A 20,220-nucleotide genomic window follows, 5' to 3' on the forward strand; every position below is an offset into this window, starting at 1 on the left:
AAGGAGTTTTCTGATCAGACTTCACCCTCTGCTTTCATGTATATCTGAGTGTAGGAAGCCTCTCTGAGTTTTCCAGTGCCTGGTAATTGTCATGCCACATTGAGCAAAAATGCTAAGAGTTCTAAAGAGCTGCAGTCAAACTCTAAAAAGATCTGCTGCAAAATGACAATGTAGGGTAAATGCATCTGAGATCAGGAGCCTTTGGAAATCCAAAACCAAGTAGTCCTTCAATAAACATAAATGGCATAATGCGTTAGTAATCATTTATGTTTATTTTACTTGTTTGGGATTGTCTTTTAGATCTCGGCACATTGGTTTTCAGCCTAAGTATTTCAGCTACTATAACAGCTTGAGACATTTCTTCTCTGTTATGATTTTTTATCATATCATTGTGGAGACTTTCCCTCCACTTTTGCATAATTTTAGAAATGTATTGCTGTTGTAAGTTAGTCTGCTTCGTCAGTGTATTCACTTCATGCTTGACTTCTGAGGTTTTTTGCTTCGATGTTTTAAAGGAAGCTCAACCTATAGTAGAGAGAATATCATAAATAGGAAATAAAAACGTAAGATGTAAAACTCTGGAGAGGAAGTATTTCGAACGGTCTCTAATGTCATTTTAAAAAAGCACATTTTGGGGGCTAGCTGTTGCTTTGGTTTCATGCATTAGCCTCATAACTGTTTGGATATGGTGACTAGTGCTGTGTAAAAGGAGGAAGAACTTTGCACACATTTGTGCATTCCTTAAATTTTGCTTTGACACCTGCAAAAACAGGACCCAAAGATGATTCTAAGGTTGTAAGCTCAGGAGACTACTATGTTGTGGTTCACACATAGCTTCCTCCTGAGGATACGCATACTTTGTCAGACTTCTTTTTCTCTGCCCAGAGCACTGTCTACCTAAAATGTACCTAGAGGCTCCTCTGCTGGCATTATGGGCACATCCTCAATGAAAGAAGAGGTGAGACACTTTTAGTTCAGGTCAGTTCACTTAAAAACACTTCCTGGAGAGGCTCCAAGAGAGATACAGGGGAGGTAAACCCTACAAAGGGGCTGTAGCTATTCAGAATGTATTGATGAACTCACTTGGGATGCAGGCACATTAGCAGCTACTGGATGGGGGTGGGCTTGACACTGGTGGGGAAGGCAGGGACACAGCGAGAGCTGCCTGTCCTTGAATGAAGATCCCTTTCCTGGTTTTTCTGTGGTTTGCAGCTGGATTTCAGGAAGGGACTTTTTAGGGCAACTCCTAGATCAGGGCTAAATGGGCTCTTCTCAATTCTTCGCACTACAAGGATATTTTCTGGAGATGAGCTCGGCCCCTCTTGAGAGCAGATGAGTCCATAGGCCACAATCACAATCTCAACCACTCATTTCCTTCTGCCAGCTAACCTGCCCATTGGAGAAGGGAAACATCACTCCGGGGGTTGCGGGTAGGGTGGTTAGATCTTGGAGCCGGTCCCGCCCCACTCATCTGAAGACTGCCTTCACCTGGTTGGCTTTCTGCCAGATACTAAGTAGACCTTAGGCGGTGCCTCTAGGGCTCAGATAACTATTTGGGCCAGATTGCAGGAAGATGTTCTGGTTGTCTATCTCAGAAGGAAGGCAGGAACAACTGCAACCCCGTGACTAGTAGGTGAACCTAGTGAACAAAGGTATCAGATAACCAAACCAGGCCAACACAAGCGAACTTGCCTTTGGGGTCTGTGAAATCTATGGCCACAATACCCCTCCCTGATTTTGAGGGCTGATAAATGTAAAGGATAACCTCAGGTTGGTTTGTTTTTAGCAAGGTTCTTGGCCTTTTGCCTGATATAGCTAGCTATGAAAAGGTAACATGATTGCAAGGGCTGGAGTTTTGTCATTTGTTCCCTATTGTTCCCTATGGTACCAACGGCTGATCTTTGGAACCTATGAAAGCCACAGTTGTGGAATCCTTCAATTTCGGAGGGGAGCACAGACCCTTTTGTGGTGGGAGGAGGGGGATAATAGTAATTGCCCCTGCTTGCTGCTGATAGTGCTAGGGCTTCTGTAATTTCCTTCCCAGCTTGCTGCCTTAGTTCAAACCTGGAAAAATGACATAGAAAACAAGAAGGCAATGGCCACTAAAATGATCACTGACAATCATAGATGAGAAACCTTTTAAATCATCCTCCATTTCACACACATGATGAGGGACGTTGAAGTTTGTGATCATATGATCTAATCCAGTGAGTTGCATTATCTACTTCAGTTTGCTCTTTTCTGCTCAGAAGATTTCTCGCACACGGTCACCCCCAGTTTGGCTTGTTGGTTCTTCTGTATATGGCATGGAACTGAGGTCACTCGTGTTCACTTTGTGATCACTCATTTCTGTGGTCTTTTTCAGCTGAGTATGGGATCGGTCTTTTCTTGCTCTCTCTCTCTCTTGTTGAGATGTTGGCGCATAGAATTAGTTGGCAGGAGCCTACTCCAAAGGGAGATGAGCTGGTTCTTCTCAAAGCCACAACCTGTCCAGAATAATGTGAGCTTCTGGCACCAAAGAGCAACAAAAAGGCTAATGATAAGCATACAGGGCACCAAGTGCAGTAGAGTTGGTTGGCCTATCTGTAGCAACACCCTGACACCAAAGGTTCCTAGAAGATTAAGGCCATAAGGTATAGTGCTAGCAACATAATAGACTTTGGGCGACTGTACCTGAATATCAAATTTGTGTCAGGATGTTACAAGGAAACTTGGACTGAGGATATCCCCTAATCCTAGGATCTTGCATACCTTGTTACAGAGATCCAAGGGAGAGGAGTTTAAATTTGGAACCTTCAGTACCAAAATAATCTTTTCATTTATGGCAGAGTCTGAGGGGTGGAGAGCTGCTACCTCCATAATACTCCCCCAGATTGGGCTAGGAAAGGAGAGATGAATATGTAAAGCACATCAGCCATCAGAAAAGCCAATACATAAGGTGTAATTCTTCATAGTAGGCATGTGGATGGATTTGATCATGAAGAGGCAGTAGGCCACACCTAGAGCATCCTGTAGGATCCATGCCCACCGGTCCTCATTTTGGAAAACCCACCAGAGCAGAATGATGGAGCTGCAAGATGCTTTCAGAAGCAACATCTGAACTTGTGTGCTCTTATGTAAACAGGGCAAGTGGATCCTTCATTCTCCAAGTAGGATTCTTCTCACAAAAGGAGAGATGCAACTGTAGAGAGCTTTGGAGGAAATGCAGCAGAATATCCCAATCACAACACACACAAAGTGATTATGGAAGCAATAGAGAAGCGTAGCAGCAAGGAGGACGTTGCTGTGGTAACACAGATCATGGTGAGGGTGCAGTCAACCGCTTTGTCACTGTATTATTCATCCTCTTCATCCTGGTGCTCTGTGTGCTGAGGTTTTGCTGCCACCACAAGCTCTGCCCAGTAGCCACCAGTCATGACGTGCTCACTGCCAAGATTAAAAGGATTTTCATGCTGTCGTCTCGGCTGGACCTCGTGAGGAGGTAAATAGCAGCCCTGAGTGGATGCTCACTGAATTTCTTGCCCCTGATATCCAGCATATCAGAATAAAGGAGCACAACCATGGGGATGGCAATGACTGGCATGCAATGGGGGCGGCTGAATGGGGTCAGTGTTGGTGCAGTAGCTGCAATCTCTGGGCACTGACAACTCCTACTGCCATCTCCTGTGCAGAAAGAGCCTACTGTCTCTCTAACGATTACCAGTAAACTCTGGGCCCCGTGCAGCTGGGCCAGTCTCCCTTTCTCACAGAGGCTGCAGTTGCCCCACATCACTGTCGGCATCGACTTTCTGAATGCCCTAGGGGACAGGTGGGAATGTGGAGAACAGAAGGCAGAGTCAGTATAGTCTTGAAGAGGCAACAGGGGGCCTGTCTCAGCTCATGTGGCACAAGCACCATCTCTAAGCTGAAATGGGTACAATAATCCTTCCTTTGTGTCCCATTCCCTGCCGTCTGGTCTGAGAGGACAAGGAGCAGGCCATACTCACAGCACACCTACTTTACAACTGCGAGACAAAGCAGTAGGAGAATCCCTTCACCTTTCCTTTACTGTTGTCCTGGGGGGGCTGAGCCTTACAGCAAATTCTCTTCTCTCTGCTTCTTCCTTCCCCATGAAGATAGGGTGCACCACACCTCCCACCAGGCATTATCTTTTCCTTCTTGCACATCTTACAGTGACACTTTCCAGGCCTTTGGAGACAATACCATGCACATCAGATTCGTCTCCATGGAGACAGGAGGCCTCATGCATCAGGGCCTCACAGAGATAGGAAATACCCAGAACTGACTACTAGGTCCCCTTTCATTTTCTATTTGGACTTTTCACCAAAGAATAGAAACACTTTCCCCCATCTCAAAATCCAGCAGCTGGGCTATTCTTGGTCCTTGAGGGGAGGGTTGAGGGAGAAGAGTTTGGGGCCAACGTGTGCACAAAGGCCAGAGATAATCACAGTTCTTGAGGAAGCACAGGGACTGCTACTTAGGCCTTGTCTACACTAGAAATGTGTACTGCTTTCACTGTACTGATCTAACTAAGCAAAAATCATCCTTCCTAACTGACCTAGTTATACCAGTACAAAAACTATGTGTAAACGAGGCATTTGTGTGTCCACGGGGATGCACTTTACCCCATAGTTCCCGCAGACAATGGCTCACAGAGTAGGCAAGTGTGCATGAAGCTTGTTAGAGCATACTTGATCTGCCTACACTCTGAAGAAGGAGATGTGCAAGGGTGGTAGATGGACACTTCTGGCTTCTACACAGACAGGATGGGTGAGGTAATATCTTTTATTGTTCCAACTTCTGTTGGTGAGACAGACAAGCTTTTGAGCTTATACAGAGATCTTCTTTGGGTCTGGGAAATGTGCTCAAAAGCTTGTCTCTCTCACCAACAGAAAAGTTGGTCCAATAACAGACATTACCTCACCCACCTTGTCTCTGGGACCAACAAGGCTACAACACTGCGTACTTCTGCTCTTGGTTTTTGCTTCTTTAATCCTCGGCATGTAGTACTTTAAACATGCTCAAAGGGTTTACTTCTGTTTTAACAAACAGGCCAGTGCACAATACACTAATTTTTCCCTGTGACATAGGTTTTGCCATACATAGTTGGTCAAGTCCTGTATCCTGTTTCTGATGGGGTAGCACTAGCTGCTCCACAAGGAAGTACACAGGACCACATGAAGCACGGTTATGAAATGACCAGCCTAGTAGGGAATTTTCATCCTCCCCTTCCCTCTCCCACTCCCTTAGCTAAGCCTGGTCTACACTGTGTGTGGGCAGCGGGGGAATGTAAGATACACAACTTCAGCTATGGGAATAGTGTAGTTGAAGTCGATGTATCTTATTTCGACTTTCCTTCCCGTCCTTGTGGGCGCAGGATTGATGGCTGCGACTCCCCTGTCAACTCCACTTCTGCCGCTCGCCCTGGTGGAGTTCCAGAGTCGACGGGAGCGCGTTCAGGGATCGATATATCGCATCTAGATAAGACACGATATATCAATCCCCGATAGATCGATCGCTACCTGCCGATCCGGCAGGTAGTCTAGATGTACCCTTACTTTATATTCGAAAGCACGAGGGCCAGCTCAGTCAATCCACCCTGGGATCAGAGAGGTACTTTGTGTTCTTTTTGGCTTGCACATCAACAGAAATAAAGGTTCTGTGTGTTGAACTGCAGGTATCAATTCTATTACTAATGCACTAGCTAGAGTAGAATCAAGCCCATTCTGCTAACAGGAGTTAAAAACCAGTCTAAAAACCACATTTGAGTCAGAAAAGTAAACAGATATGACTGTGGATACACGCACAGGAACAGATGTACAATACACTATTGAGGGATTAGTGCAACTTTTTGTGTTATCATGACAGCTCCTCCTTCAGGCACCAAAATCCTTTGACTTGCCATCAGTTTATGAGCGTTGGAAACAACTGTGATACTGCCTTCCCCTGGCTGCTTGGAGGGGACACCTCTTACCCAGCACTACCCCCAGGTTGGGGAGCTGCCATTCAATCACTCCATCTCTCATGCCATCATTGTCCTTTGTCGCCCCTCAAACTCCTTCTGCCCCCACTGTGCCCTATTCCCCTGCAATGCCATAATCTGCCTCCTGCTCCTCACAGTACTCTGCTCCCCCTCATTTTTCCCAGTCACCATTCACAGTGTCTCTGCTGCCCTGAACTATAGAGTGGCAGCCATTTTGAAAACAGAGGGGCAGTGTAGGCAAGAGGTGCCTTGCCTGCCTGCCTGCCTGCCTGAGCACATAAGATCCCGCAAGAACTCCCAAGGGTAGGGTGAGCTAGTGAGGGACATTGCATTTAGGATGTTGTATTGTTTTGTGTGATCTGTGCTCTCCTCTGCTTTACATGGTTAAATATAACAAGCGTAAAGATGTTAGACTGGGCAACATCTCTGTGTGTGTGTGTGTGTTGACTGCTTCACAACTAGCATGCCTCCGAGAGAGTTAAACTATAAGCCAGAAGTGTCACACCTTTTGGGTGGAGTTCTGAGGGAGGGATGCCTCTCAGTATTGGGGAGTTTGAGGGATGAGCACTGCACCAGAATGGCTAGGCGGCTGGATAGCAGGTTTCATCACTCATAGGAGAATGCTGGATGGAAGAAGGTCTATGCCCAAAGAACATGCCTAAGGACCTTGACATTGGGGAAGTGGCTGGACTCCATTCAGGCTCCAGGAGCTTCAAACACCCCAGAAGTCCAGAGCATCAGAGGCTTGGGTTCCCCTCACAATCCATCCTAATAGGTGGCTAAGCACCTGCTAGGACCTGTGACAAGCTGATAATTTAAGATTGGATAATAACAGATGCAAATCCCAGTGATGATTCAACCTGGTGATATTCTAAACAAAATGACCTCTCAGCCAGGCTTGTAGCTATTCCCATCTCTTTACACTGACTCTTTAGGCATTTTTGGCTTAGGCTTCAGAGTGACAGACAGAGTGACAATCCAGGAATCTTATTATATAGATTATAATATCCCCTCTGGGTGCCACTGCAATGTAAATGAGAAATAGTAACTGCTCTTTAATAGTGCGGAGAAGATTAAAAGAAAAACATAGGTGCAGATTATCAGCCTGTGTACATTTTCACAGCTCCATTGACTTGAAAACTTTGGGGCAAGCCCTGAAGACTATTCAGGACTGGGGGAGGGAACAGAAGAAAGGGGGTTCACTGCCCTCTCAATAGAATCTTCAGGGAGAAACTCAGGAAGGCTATCCTTGTAACATTATCCACCCCCTGTGGTTTTAATGTGGAATGTTGTGGGGCCAAATGCATGCAACTCCTGCTAAAATCAGTGAATATTGCCGGTATTTAGCACCTTTGAAGGATTTGGCCCATGTGACAAAAAAAAAACAACAAATGAGAATTAAGGGTTGAGGTTCTGGAGGGTGGGCTGGGCTGATCCCTCACTATAAAAGTAAATGGAGATTTTTGTCATTAACTTCAGTAGGAGCAGGATCTGGCCCTAAGAGCATATGTTTTTCCTTAGGGGTAGAAAATAAGGCTGAAGACAATATCACAGCAGCAAAGGTCTTTGTTCCCTTCTTCCAGGCAGCGTGGGGAAACAAATAAAATTAATCTTATTTTGCTTTCCTTCAACAGAGAAGAGGAAAGAAATATTCATGAATGCAAAGCTGCTTTTGATTTGTTTTAAAAATAGATCTCAGCATATATGTTAATAATCCTTACTTTAATTGCACAATCTGAGGGAAACTGAGGAAGAGATAAGCCAGAGGGGATTTTTTGATGAGTATATTTTATATCCTTTTTCCTATAGGGCAAAGAAGAACAATTTAAAGATGGACATATTTTCTTTACAGTTGTGTAACCTACTTTTGCGAAACAGCTGCTTGATGGAAACAGACTCATTACCCGTAGAGTCAAATTGAAATCCATATAGAGTAATTGTTTTATTTTAAATGATACAATGTTTGTTTGGTTCTCAGAAGGAGTAGGAGTTTAAGGTAGGTTTCTTTATTGGTGAATAATCCAGTAGACTTGTAATGAGCCTCATGAAGGCTAATTCAAGGGTAAGGCACAAGAGATTGTTTTATTTCATTTGAACACATAAAATATAGTTAGTTTATACACCATAAATAACATTAGCCTTTAAAAATCTATGAGCGGATGCCAGTGTGTCTTTGCTGAGGGCAATTTAAAATCTCTTGTGTGAGCTGATCAAATTAAATAAAGCTTCTGTTCTGTCAAGGTTCAAAATCTACTGATGTGCCAACATTCATTCTTCAGCTCTGTATTTAGCTTTTAAGGCAGACAAGGTCAGCAGTATCTGATTGATCCAGAATCTATCTAGTAGGAAGACAAGCTATTTTTTCCTAAGAAAGCGGTCTCCCCCAACCCACATATTCATCTCCCAGATCAGAACAGCTGGTGTGGTGTTATTCCACCAGATGGCATTCTTTATCCAGTAAAAACATTGACAGATTTTTGCCACTGTCCATTTGCCATGGTGGTTTGAGTTTTTTTGTTTTTCTGTTTAAAAGGAATGTTTTACTATACCAGTCTTGCCTCTCTTTTGGCACATATAGGAATGGTAAAAGCATAAATAAAAGGACAGTTTCTGTGAAACACTATTGAACTGATATGTCAAAATGGAAGGAAAAAATACAGGACAAAACACAGAATTCATGCCTTGAACTCTTGAAATAAAGGGGAGTGCAGTGCTGTGAAACAAACAGATAAATATATTGGTTCCCTTTAGAAGTGAAAACATGGATTTTTCCAACTGCCACTGCTGCAAACTCACCCTCAGTTTTGATCATCCAAAAATCAAATTAATCCTTGCCTCTAAACATCAGGCGAGGTCTTTTTTGCCATATGCAGCTGAACCTGTAATGAAAATTTTTTACAACCAGAATCTGGTAAACAATTTTATGGAAGATACATGAGTAGAAAATAAACCAGCATAGCTGCATTGCCTGTGGTATGTAACAGAGACATTTAAAACAAAACAACAAAACCCCCAAATCTTGTTTTTGCCAAATAAAGTAATATCTAGTAATATCTCCTCTATAGCACTTGTCAACATTGTTTCTCTCAAAGTGCTTTATAAAGGAGGTATTATCACTATTTTACAGATGGGGAAACTGAGGCACAGAGACATGACATGACTTGACCAAGGTCACCCACCTCTCAGGAGAGTGCTGTAACCAGTGAGTTATGGGCTATTCCAATCTGGGGCTCCCTCAGTCTCTCCTGTTGAAGCTGGTTCACAGTAGCTAAATAATGCAAGAATGACTAGAACAAGAGACTAAACCCTGTGCCTCTCCAATCCAAAGGCATGAGTGCGTGGGGGAAGGGGAAGGATTGTAGTGTAGTAGAGCCCAGCTGTTCCCAGCTTCTCCACTGACTTGCTATGTAATCTTGGGCATGCCACTTAACCTCTCCAGCCTTGACAGCATTAGGTTATTTTTCCAAGTTTCCAACCACCGCAACCACCAATAAGCCAATCTCCATTATCTCGCTGGGTACTCATATGGCTCCCAGCACGTAATATGTGAACACTTTTCACTCAATGAAGTTGTTAGGCTTACAACACACCTGTGAGGCAGGGAAATTTTACCCCCATTTTACAGATGGGAACAGAGGTTCAGGGTAGGCTAAGGTACATAGGGGCCTAAATCCTGCTTTTAGGCTTCACTGCAGTCCAAAAAAATGTCACCAAGCCCTGTAGGCACCTAATCTCAATCGGAACCTATAAAAGTTCTTAGTTTCTGCCTCTAGGCATGCACACTGTTGCCTCACTCTAGGTGCCCAAACATGTCTCTCACCTAAGCCCCAGACTGAGTAATGAACCAAGGAAAGATAGGTGTTCATCTGCCTAAGTTGCATGTGAGGCATAATCGGGTAGGTGTACTCAATGACCACCTCTGGGGTTGGGTCCCATTCTGAATTTGGGAGCAGGAGGTGGTGTTAGTGCCCATGGTGCCCTCCTTATAACTTTTAGCCTTGTGCTTAGAACATTCATCTTGGATGTGGGAAAACCAGGTTTAAGATTCCCTTTTCCTCAGGGTGGGGGAGAGGATTTGAACAGGGGTCTCTCACCTCTCGGAAGAATGCTCTAACCACTGAGTTTTGGCATATTCTGATGTGAGACTACTTCAGTCCCTCCTGTTGAACTTCCACTGTAGATAAGTAATGGAAGAATAATTGGAGCAGGAGGACTAGACTGTGTCTCCTGCCCCTGCAAGTGGGTGCATCAAAAACTGGACTACACAGTCTCTCTCTCTCTCTCTCTTCATCTGCCCCATGACTATTTAAATATTTATCCACAATGCCATTGGACCAGAGAGAGAGTCTTCAGGCATAAGATATATCCCTTTTGTTGGCATGTCTCATTGTCTAGGTTAGGCGGCTCCCTGTTGAGGGTGCTGGCATTTGTGGATCCTATTGTAAGGTGCTTGTCTCTCCCCGTTCGTTGTGTAGGGAGCCTGGGTGCCTAAGTTGAGCTTTATGGAACTCAGTGTTGTCCCTGTGATTTTCTAGGTCCCCAAACTTAGGTACCATCATGTTGAGCATTGTGATGCCTAATTCACTTTGTGGATCCCAGCCTTTGTCCAATGTCACATAGGAAGTTTATGGGGAATTGCAGGTTGTCTGCAAGCTGGTCTGCACTGAAAACTTATATTATCATAGCTACATGTCTCTTATGTCCCCTGAGATGTAACTAAGCCAACCCTAACCCCTGGTGTAGCCCGTGCCAGGTTGATCAACAATCAGCCTCACTACTGCCTCTCTGGCCAGTGGATTATCTACAGTGACAGGAAAGCCCCTCCTGTTGCTTCAGTGAATGTCCTCAGTGATGCGCTACTGCAACGCAGCTGCAGCCCTGCCACTGTCACAGTTTAAGTGCAGACATACCCTGAGTCCCAGTCGAGCACCCTCATTGTTGACTTTAGTTCCTGCTTTAGCTGTTGTGACCTCAGCCCACTAGACTTAATCTAGTCTGTGAATATGACAGTCTGTGTCTGTGAATGTGAGAGTTGGTAACCTAATCATTGGAGGCAGACAGTAGGCTGTTTTTAAGCATGCTGCCTTCCTCTTATTTTAAATGTCTTTGCATGTTTGGGGGATGATCTTACCTCTGTTTCTTCGCTCTCAGATGCAGTACTTCATAGAAAATCTGTCCAATGAAAAAAACAGGTTGAACTTTTTTAAAACTGTAGGCCAGATTCCATGTTGGTCCATGTCTTCAAACTTTCCTTGCCATCCCTCAGGGCTAGAAACCTGCTTTTTGTTTTTCCAAATGAAAGCTGAAATTCCTACATCATTACATGGCTCCAAGAGCTGGGGCTTAAAGAAAAATCACTATATATTGTGAGAGTTGGCAGCACTATATGCTGCAGTGATTTGCAGGAGTTAAGCAACGTGGATGACCATGAGTGTGTCTGTCAATATACGCATAGCTTGAATACTTAGCTCATGCTTTGTCTCATTCATTGTGTGTACTTATTGACTCTGGAGTGTGACTGTGCTTAGAGGTAGGTTATGTTTTTCCTGCCAAAAACGGAGTTCACGTCTCTCTAGATCTTCTGCAACAGCTTCTGACTCTGCTTGCTCTGGCAGCTAGAACACAGCAAGGAACTTCATGGCCAGTATACTTTACATTGCCTACTCTTGTTAAGTGCTGAGTGCCCTAAAATACCATTGAGTTCAGGATCCCTTGTTGAGTCAGTCCCTCTATTTGTAGCTGTCAGAAATTGGGCTGAGTTTTCAATTCTAACAAAACAAACCCAGGCAAACTTTGCATAGATTCATGTTTTGGAACAAATCTTTTACTCTGCACTAATTCCACCACCTATTACATGCGTGCAACCTCATTGAATACTGCTCTTGAATATAGTTCTGTTTGTTGACATATGATCCAAAATAGTATCTAATTCACTCTCCCATAGTTGTGTTGGCTCTGTGGTGCTAACAGGAATAAACAGGAGAAAAAAATGCCCATAAAATTAGAAGAGTTGACTCCAAATAGAAATAGTGAGCAGACCAGTTGAACAAGAGGGTGCCATTTTTGCATCATAACTTTCTAGAGTAGAACTGCATTTTGAGATCATGAATTGGTTTGTAATTTTATATTTCAAAACAAATGCTCTTTCATTGCCCCTCTGCATGCAGTGTTTCTCTGTGTTTTGCCGTGCAGAGGGTTAAAGGACAGTTTTTCACATAATCAGTTTTTCATTGATTAAGTCCTATGTGCAGCCCGAGTTACCGAGTTCAGATCTGGATCTGAAAGCTCAGGGGTGTTGCATCAGAGGTTTTGGTGTCACAGAGCCACCTAGGATTAGGATAAGATGGGTTGCATATTTGGGTTCAAGGTGTATCAAACTTGTGCAGAGCACATACATTGCACCCACAGGTCCCTTGCAAGTTCTGCCAATCTTTATCTTTCAGTTAACAACATTTAACTCTCATGATTTCTTTTTAAAACATTTCTCTTCTAATTGCAACTCTCTAGTGAACAAAATCTTACCTAAATAATTGTTGTTTTGTTACTGTTCCCTCTCTCAGCCACAGCTAAAATGAATCAGAGCGCCCATCTCAATGCCTGAAGAGACAGGAACATTTAATTTTAAACAATTTCCTTTTCATTTCTTTCAGTGCCTTTTGCTAAATAAAACATGATGGAACACAACCTCTATTTGCATTTATGCTAAAACGGGAGCAGAGCAATCAATACCAACTGCAGCACAATGCTGCCCACAGATGAACAACAGCAAAGAAAGCAAACTACATCGGCAATCTCTCCGGCACAGTAAGCCAGCCAGTTAGCGTGCAACAGCTTATATCTCCCTATTTATCTATTGCTTTGGAAATGGAGTGCCTTTCAAGTATTGTTAAAAAGAAACCAGAAGCAGCTGTTTTCCTTCCTTTCCAGTGTGTAACATGGAGGGTGGAGAAAGGAGAGAGGGAGAGAGATGGATTTGTTTAATAGGTTACTTTTTGTATGTGATTAGGTGCCTTGCACATCCCTTTGTGTGCAGAGCCGGCTCCAGGCATTCCAAACTGGTGCTTGGGGCAGCATTCTGCAAGGGGTGGCAGTCCCTGTTGTTTTGCCCCCAAGCAGCGCTCCAAAATGCCACCGTGGAGGGCAGGGGCAGTCCGTGTGCCCTTAAGGCGGCACGTGCGTTTCCGCAGTGGCTGCAATTCAGCAACAGCTTCTATATTTAGCTGTCTGCGGCAGCTTCAGCTAAACATAGAAGCTGCAGCCAAATCGCCACAGCCACGGAAACGCGCCTGTCGTCCTAAGGGCACACTGACTGCCTCCGCCACCTGGGGCGGCAATTTGGTGCGCTGCTTGGGGCGACGAAAACTGTAGAACTGGTCCTGTCTGTGCGAGTAGATCTGGAGATCCTACAGGCAAAGAACCCCAAGGAGCCAGAGGGACTCCTCCAGTCATAATAGGGGCAGTTGGTGAGGCTTAGGTGGGAGCCCATTATTCAGCTCCCAACTGGACCAGAGCAGAGGGGGCACCTTTTCATTCAAAGATTCCTCTCACGATCACCAAGCCCCATGCCATGTGACAGACTCTTTTTTCTTCAGTTGGGACTCTGGATATTACTTTGTCTATTGATATTTGCACCAGCCTCTCTCCTGGTCCCTTTCTTTCAATGTTCCCGCCCGACTCCAAGACTCACTCTCTCTGATTGCTGCATCCCTTACTCTCCTATTCATTTACTCCTTTTAATTCACCCTGTCCTGCATTCCCCTCTGACCCATCACTGAAAGCTCTTTGGGAGAGGGGCGGTCTTCTTGAAGTGTTTGTGCTGTGCTTAACACCAGGGGACTCTGGGTCATGACTGAGAGCTACTGCAATACAAATAATTAATAAATTGTAGAATAAAGCTAAAGTGGTTTAAACTGCTTTTAGGGATTCTTCTTTAGGGGTTTGCATCAGTGTACCCAATCCATTTAACATCAAAGTGGTTGCACCAGCATAACTTTTCTACCACAGAGCAGTGTGCTCACGCTTCCATGTGGGCAAACTAATATATAAGAATGACACCATGAGACCATAATGTTTGCAGTTATTCTTCAGATGTAAATACCATTGCCCAGTACATCAGTGTAAGTTCTGGGTAACTCCACTAAAGTCAAAGGAATTTTTCTGAGAGCAGAATTTGATCTTTTATGTTGGCAGTTTGGAGTTTTTAAATGCTAAGCAGGCCTTCTTCATGCTGTGAAATATCCTACCTGCCAAGAATTCATAGAAAAACTATAGACCTTTAATCTTTAGGTCTTGTATATTGAAAAGAAGGCAGTTGTTCACAGCAACCTCTCCATACACTACAGTATGTAGCTGTTCCTCCCATTTTTCCCAGAGCCCAGGAATCAGCAGCTGCTGTTATGAAAGAGCCATTACCTGGGATGCCAATGAGCACATGAATCTTAGGATGACCATGTGCATGTCACTCGCCGTTGCTATATGCTCCTTCAGCTCAGCTATTTCACAGCACTACAGGCATTTGAGCTCTGTGGGCCCACCTTAAATGTTTGCCCATATTCGTAAGTGCACTGCATTCTTTTCCTCTTGTACACAGTGAACATGACAGAATTGGGGAGGTCATTTTCCTCTTTAGCCTCCATACTCATATTGAGCTTAAGCTGACGTTAAGAGCAGTGCCCTAATGTTGCAATCACTGACTATGTCCTGTTGAGAAGTAGCAAGTACTTGAATTAACACTACTCCAGGGGCCTTCCTGCAGCTAATAGACAGATATTGGTCCTAATGAAAGCAGCACAGAGAAAAGAACTGACAAAACAGCAGTAAGCATCATCTTATTTTAATGACAATGTAAGCGAATTAAAAGCAAGCTCAGTATATAGACAGCCAGCTCTCACGCACATTCTTCATCAGAAAGGTCTGTGAAATGGTAACTTCAAATACTATGGAAATAAGGCTTTAGGACATCCTTATTTCCTAGTAAAGAGTCATTTTATTATTAACTCAGTTAGGCCTTGAAAGCTGTAACATCTGTCCCCCATGCAGCTTTAATAGGGAGTTTGCACGATGGCTCAGAGACAGAAAGGCTAAACAAAATGTTATAAACTAATCATTCCCCTATAAAGCTCTGCTTATTACCATGGCTCTTCTCCCCTGCGAACTCGGCATCTGATACAGAAGGACATTATTCCCTACTGTGATGAAAGAAACTGAACTAAAACAAGTCCAGCAGTACATGCAAGTCATCAGGGCAGTCTGGGCGATTGCACAGGCCACTTAGTCTTTTAACTCTTAAAACAGTTGACTGTCCGAGGAACATGGTGCAGAAATGAATGTCAGCATGATTAAGGTGGTATTGCAACAAGCCTGGCATTTGAATGCATCACTAAAAGAAAGCAAGGTTTGCAGTCCTGGTTTTTAAAAATGTGTGGATTTACTGTTGGTAAAAGGCAGACATTTATGGCTACCAGTAAATTATTTGCAGATATGCAAATTAGAGCAGTTAGCAATTTGCATAATAGGGTCATGGGCCAAATTCCTCTGCCCAGGTGCTGGTCAAATGTGCAGGAGCTGGGACAATGGGGTAGTCCTTCCCCCCCAGCCACAGAGCTGCTACAGAGATTCTATACAGGAATCCAGCCTCATACTGGTGTAATGAAAGTGCCCTCCTTCCAATGCTCAAGGAGCATCCAATTCTGCACCTGTGGCGGAGAGGCCAGATTTGCCTGTGGGTGCATGTGTCTTCAGCTCCCTCCAGGGTGCATGGATAGCCTCTTGTAGCACATCCTGGCATAGAGTCAGGCTTCTTAATTTTAGATTTCATGTAAAAAAACCAACTCTTTTAACAAGACAAATTCAGTGAGTTTAAACAATGTATCCTTTCATTCTGAAAAAAATGGTTCCTAATTGGAGGACACAAAAAAGTAAGGAAATCGTTGTAAACACCTTTAAAAAAAATTTTAAAAACCTAGTCTGAATGCATGCTTTTGCTTCCGATTTTTCCCCTTCCCTGAGCTTTTGTGTCAATTTTCTGGACTGTTTGGTTTGGTCTCCCATCCCTCAAAAATATGGTGGTTCTGTTACAGGAGCACTCTAGAAAAAGAGAAATCTGCATATACAAATAGGGAAAGTACAAACACAGCACTCAAGAATATGCAGCATTAATAATCCCAGGTTTTGTAAGACCAATAAGACGTTTTGTTGTGCACTTGAAATGGCTTAATATGATACTTTTTCAGTTTAATTTGGACAAGGAGAAAGGGCTGGAGGGCCACAGACTTCTGTGAAAGGAATGCTTGGTACTTGGGGAGAGAAGGAACTTTACTTTAGCACATTTCCCTCCTCCTTTGTTCCCACCACCATCCTGTCTCTTTTTACAGGTTGCTTCTTGTACTTAATTCCGCGCCCCCCTCCACACGCCTCCACCTATTTAACACAGTGGAGGTTGTGATTTTTTGTAACGGTGAATATTTTTCATGTTAAAGTTGATTTATTTTTTGTAAATTATTTTAATGGAAGTGGCAATAAATAAAAATACTTAGACAATTTTGCAGAGCAGATTAAAATTGAATTCAGAGACTGAACAGCAGAAAACAAAATACAAAGACCTAGAACACTATTAGTGTAGCCATCATTTAGCAGCCAGGGACAACCATGCTAGCTGAGCTGGGTCTCCTCAAGTTAAATTATAGGCCACCATTGTAGTATTTGATACGCATTCTGGAGTTAGGTTATACAGGTGATAAAACACAGAACATACTAAACTGCACAAGTACCAGCTCAGCTGAATATGCTCAGGTTTCTTCAAGCATCCAGTTCACATGGGGCATGCTTAGAGGTTTAACACAGGTAGTAGAAGCAAAGGGTCTGATTCATCATTGGCTTGCACCTTGTACCATCATTTATGCCAGTGGAAAACCCTGCCATTATGAATGGGTAGCACTTTACACACTCTTTGCACTGATGTAAATGACTACACAAGATACCAGGCAAAGGTGAATCAGGCCGTTAGTCCGTACTAACACTACATCACTGCTCTAGCACAGACACTCCCATACCCGTAGAATTGATACCGGGTCTTACAATCATTGGCATACACTTTACATTCAGTAGCAAAATGGTTTTTGCTATTATAGAACCTTTGTAGTTCTTTCAGCATTTGCTCCAGTTATTTGTTTTGTCTGAAAACATACACAGCAATATTAATATTTACTACTAGATGTGATTCAGCAAACACCATGCAAGTTGCAATCTAGGAAGTGCAGATGTTTTAACTGCGGCATGCTAGCCTGATGAGGCCTGAGCCAAAGCCCACTGAAATCAAGGGGAGTCACAGGACTGATTTTCACAGGGTTTGCAGGAGGCTGTCAGTGAATTTAGAAGAGGTTGTAGAAGGATAATACATTTACTTTCAGTTAGGCCTTGGCTACTCTGGCGCTTTACAGCCCTGCAACTGTCTCGCTCAGGGGTGTGAAAAAGCACCCCCCTGAGCGCTGCAAGATACAGCGCTGTAAAACGCCAGTGTAAACAGTGCTGCGGTGCTGGGAGCGCGGCTCCCAGCGCTGCAAGCTAAACTCCATGAGAATGTGGAGTACGTGCAGTGCTGGGAGAGCTCTCTCCCAGCGCTGGCACTGTGACCACACACGCACTTCAAAGCGCTGCCGCGGCAGCGCTTTGAAGTTTCAAGTGTTGCCATACCCTGAGATGGCTTCTAAAGCAAGAAGAATTTTCCATAAGCCAATAATCAAGGATTGGAATAATAGAAACAAACCATTACTTTTATTGGCTTCTCTTTCTTGAATAGCAGATTTTCTATTATAATAATTTTCTTTCAATGTGATGTGTTGGAACTCCTTATTATTCTAAAACTAACACTAAGTAATAATCTCCCAGAACATTTAGCGGTAGATTTCTTGTACATTTTCTGAATTAAAAGCAATTGCTTTTAAAGACTGAAGACAAATTCTTTTCATATATATTCTAATTAAGTTATGTAGGCTCAACAATGGAACACACTGAATATTTCTATTCCATTCATGTTTTACATTTTATCCAGGTTAAGATTTACATCTGTCATATTTCAATAATACAGAACAACAATATAGCAGATTAAATGTACCAGAAAGTATGGTGCTTTACTGGTTTGAACAAAGGGGGCAGTTTATATCTGTGCAAAGCAAAGGAAAAGTTGCTCTAAACTGCTACTATGATGATGATATGGTAGCATTTTATACCCTTTTTACACTGGTGTAACTGACTGCATCATGTGCAGTCAAATCATGTGGTTCTCATTTTAGCTTATACGGGGACTTACTGTGTGACCTTGGTCATGTCACTGACCTCCCTGTTGCCCCATCAGTACAAAGAGATTGTAATACCTAAAACAAGTGGTTTGTGAGATGCGGTGACTGCTAGACTTAATCCATTAATGTTTGTAAACTAATTTGAGATAATGAGATGGAAGCTCCATTAAAAGAGCTGCATATATTTTCTTTTGTGCGCTGAGCCCCTTACCTGTATTTTCTTTACAAAATGCTTAACTCTTATTTAAGCACAGAAAGAAATGACTGAGGACAAAATGGTCTCTGCTATCCTTTTCCAAAAGTCAACATCCTTTACAGCCCTTAGCTCTTCTAAGCCTGTCTACAAACGCAGGTGGAAACTACGTTAAAACTTTAATATGTTGACCCCATAAACTTTTAGCCAATACAGATGTAGTAGTTCAGGTGATTCTTTTTTAGCCAATGCACATAAAATCACAGAACTAATTAACTCTTTAATTAATGATGTATAATATTATGAACAATGACCACTTCATGGAATCATAGAAGATTAGGATTGGAAGAGATCTCAGGAGGTCATCTAGTCCAACCCCCTGCTCAAAGGAGGACCATCATCAACTAAATCATCCCAGCCAGGGCTTTGTCAAGCCAGGCCTAAAAACCTCTAAGGATGAAGTCATTCCAGTGCTTCACCACCCTCCTAGTAAAATAGTGTTTCCTAATCTCCAGCCTAAACCTCCCCCACTGCAATTTGAGACCATTGCTCCTTGTTCTGTCATCTGCCACCACTGAGAACAGCCAAGCTCCATCCTTTTTGGAACTCCTCTTCAGATAGTTGAAGGCTGCTATCAAATCCCCCCTCATTCTTTTCTTCTGCAGACTAAACAAGCCCAGTTCCTTCAGCTTCTTCTCATAAGTCATGGGTCCCAGCCCCGTAATCATTTTCATTGCCCTCTGCTGGACTCTCTCCAATTTGTCCACATCCTGTCTGTAGCTGGGGGGCCCAAAACTGGACACAGTACTCCAGGTGTGGCCTCACCAGTTCCAAATAGAGGGGAATAATTACGTCCTTTGATCTGCTGGCAATGCTCCTACTAATGCAGCCCACTATGTCGTTAGCCTTTGTCAAAGCTGAATCCCCACTCTGCCACTTCAGATGCAGAAGTTGGGGGCCCGCAAGGATTTCAAAAATTAATACTTGCCACTCCAGGCTTGTGTTAAACTCCCAAGGTTACAGCTTTTCTCTGACTTTGGGTTGGTAAACGCTGCCACCACCCAAATGCAAAAAAATCCCTTGGACCGAGGAAGGAGCACTTGGGACTTCCTGCCTGTGGGGTACCCTCAAGCCTTTTCATCCCCTCATTGCCCACTTCGTGGAAGAGCTGAGAAAGAAAACAAAGGAAATTAACTGTTGCTACCAGCCACTCAAACAACATGCACAAACCAAAAATTCATTCCTGTTCTTAAAAAAGGTAAATTTTATTAAAAACAAAAAAGAAAAGAAAAGAAAATACATTTGGAACTTTGCAAATTTTAAAAGAGCAATTCCAAAAATTAAGCACCCAAAATAGCTTTCTTGCTTAAAGGTTACAAGCAAACAAAAGCATCTTGAGTTAGCACAGAGGAGTCCATTAGCCATAAGAAATAAACAGAAATAATCCTAATCGCGTCTTGCTGATCTACTTATACATTTGGGAGTTCCAGATAAGTGCTCTAGGTATGGTCTGATGATTTATGATCATACCTGGTTTAAAGTTGCTTACAGCATTGCTGCTCTGTGTCTTTGCTCTCCGGAGAACAACCACAGACAGAAAGGGAAAGCTGCTTTCCCAATTTAAAAAAGTTCTAGCCTTCCCACTGGCTTTTTTGGTCAGGTGCTCTTTTTTTTACCTGGGAGACAGGTAAAGCAAGCAGAGAACAGCCACCAAGAGAGAATTTATAGCTAACTAACTGGCTGATTGG

General features: G+C 43.3%; 1 pseudogene; it reads right to left on the minus strand.

Annotated features, from left to right (window-relative positions):
* Nucleotides 1-2,361: 2,361 nt before the first annotated feature.
* Nucleotides 2,362-3,781, minus strand: LOC115653500 (annotated as a pseudogene).
* Between the last annotated feature and the right edge of the window lie 16,439 nt (nucleotides 3,782-20,220).

This window comes from Gopherus evgoodei, chromosome 6 (assembly GCF_007399415.2).
Source record: "Gopherus evgoodei ecotype Sinaloan lineage chromosome 6, rGopEvg1_v1.p, whole genome shotgun sequence".
In the NCBI taxonomy this organism is placed as follows: domain Eukaryota; kingdom Metazoa; phylum Chordata; order Testudines; family Testudinidae; genus Gopherus; species Gopherus evgoodei.